Consider the following 2,611-nt stretch of genomic DNA (forward strand, 5'->3'; position numbering starts at 1 on the left):
TGCCTAAACGGACTCACAGAGTGCCAGGGCTGGACAGGCCTGGAGGGATCACCCAGAACAGCCTCTTTCTTGTTCAGAGGGCAAGTGAGGCCTGGAGAGTGCAAGGAATTACCCAATGGCCCCCAGGGGCAGAACCAGGCGCAAATGTCTTGATCTTCTAACCAGTGAGCTTTACAGGAGTACTCCCTAATATTAGGCAATGCTGAGAAGGGTGAAGCAATTCAAGGGGCTTGTATTTGCCACAAAGGCAAGGCCAGGACTTGCCACTGTACAGACAAGACAAGCTACTACTAGTGGTATCATCCTTGATGATTTGGAACTGGTCTTAAAAAAAAAAATCCCACTCAAACTCCACTTGTACCACTGATAGGCATGTAAGGGATTAGACATCTAATTGGTGGACCTGTGCCACCAATATTGAACAGATAAGGTAACTGATGATATTGATGATAATCATAGGAGTAACAATAGCCAAGGTTTACTGAGGACTTAATAATCTTCCCAGCAACCCCTTATCTTAGACATTGTAATTATGACCATTTTAATAATAAGGAAACATAGAGGCTAAGTAACTTGCCTGTGATCACCTGGCAAAAAGTGGTATGAGTGGGCTGATTCTACATTTCAACTTGGGTCACTCCTGTTGTATATGAACTGCTCAGTGAAACAGGTCTTGGCTGAATATTGATTTTGTGCCTAACACTCTGGGAGGTATGCGAATTAATACCTGGCCTTGTCCTCAAAAATTTTAGTGGTTTCTGGTTTTGTTTTGTTTTTTTGAGACAGAGTCTTACTCTGTCGCCCAGGCTGAAGTGCGGGGGCATGATCTCGGCTCACTGCAACTTCTGCCTCCCGGGTTCAAGCAATCCTCGTGCCTCAGCCTCCAGAGTAGCTGAGATTACAGGTGCACATGCCACCACACCCAGCTAATTTATTGTATTTTTAGTAGCAATGGGGTTTCATCATGTTGCCCAGGCTGGTCTCGAACTCCTGAGCTCAGGCAATCCGAATGCCTTGGCCTCCCAAAGTGCTAGGATTACAGCTGTGAGCCACTGCACCCAGCTTAGCTTTGTGGTTTCTTAAGTTGTTTTTTAATTTTTTTAGACTAGTTAAGTGCAGAACTGAGAAGGGAAAATGAGTACAACAAGGAATTCAATCTGTAACTGACTGTAAACAATCAACCAATTGAGATAACTCACTACTCAAGGAGCTTTGGATCTTGCTGAAAGGTTGTGCCTTACGCACACACCCACTTACACGAGTGATACAGACTCTAAGGCTTATCCCAGGGCTTCAGATTGGTGGATTCCTGAAAGAGGTGGACCTTGAAGCATGGGTTAGGTTTGAATACCATGGGAAGGGAGAAGGCAGAGAACACTCTCATGATACACTTCCATCCGCTGTGGCCCCTGTCTCTCTTACCATTCTCTCCTCCTACCACTGTCCTCTGTGCCCATGCTGCTCTGGTCACACCAACTTCCTTCCAGTCCCTCAACTACCCCAAAGCTTCTCCCACCCCAGGATTTTTTTTTTTTTTTTTTTTTTTGAGACAGACTCTCACTCTCTTGCCCAGTCTGGAGTGCAGCGGCGCAATCTCAACTCACTGCAATCTCCACCTCCTGGGTTCAAGTGATTCTGCTGCCTCAGCCTCTCAAGAAACTAGGATTACAGAAATGCACCACCACACCAGGCTAATTTTTGTATTTTTAGTAGAGACAGGGTTTCACCATGTTGGCCAGACTGGTCTCGAACTCCTGATCACAAGTGATCCGCCCACCTTGGCCTCTCAAAGTGTTGGGATTACAAGTGTGAGCCACCGTGCCCAGAATCTTTGCACTTGCTCATACCTCTGCCAGAAACACTCTTCCACCTGATTTTCCTGTGCCTAGTCTAATGTCACCTCCTTAGAGAGGCCCTCCCTGGCCACTCAATCTATTTGCCTCTCTCACAGGCACAGTTTGTCGCCTTACACTGTTTTATTTCCTCCCCATCACCTGTCATTCTCAGAAACCATTTGTTTCCCCCACTAGACAGAAGCTTGGTGAGAGCAGGGACTTCACATGTCTATTCACTGCTTTGTGCCAAGCATGTTGACCAGTGCCCCACACAAAGCTGGTTTGCAATATTTTATTCAATAAATAAATGAACTTCCACTTGCCCATCTGAAAAAAGAGGGGGCTGTCTTTTACTAGGGTTCCAGCCTGGAACAGTGCCCCACACCCAAGAGACCCTCAAACCACTAAAGTGGAATATAAAAGTTAGGGTGTTTGGTCCTTTTGAGAACCTGAAGGAAGCCATGAACTTTCTCTGCAGAAAAATCCACAAACACCCAAGAAGGAATCTGCTCCAGATGACCCCCAAGGGCCAGGTGCAGTAGTATGTTCCTGGAGTCCCAGCTACTCTGAGGCTGAAGCAGGAGGATTGCTTAAGGCCAGAAGCCTGAGACTAGCCTTGGTGACAGAGTAAGATGCAGTCTGTAATAATAATAATAATAATAATAATAATAATAAGGCCGGGCATGGTGGCTCACTCCTGTAATTCCAGCACTTTGGGAGGCTGAGGCAGATAGATCACCTGAGGTCAGGAGTTTGAGACTAGCCTGGCCAACATG

The sequence above is a fragment of the Colobus angolensis genome, unplaced genomic scaffold, assembly GCF_000951035.1.
Source record: "Colobus angolensis palliatus isolate OR3802 unplaced genomic scaffold, Cang.pa_1.0 Scaffold90, whole genome shotgun sequence".
Classification (NCBI taxonomy): Eukaryota; Metazoa; Chordata; class Mammalia; order Primates; family Cercopithecidae; genus Colobus; species Colobus angolensis.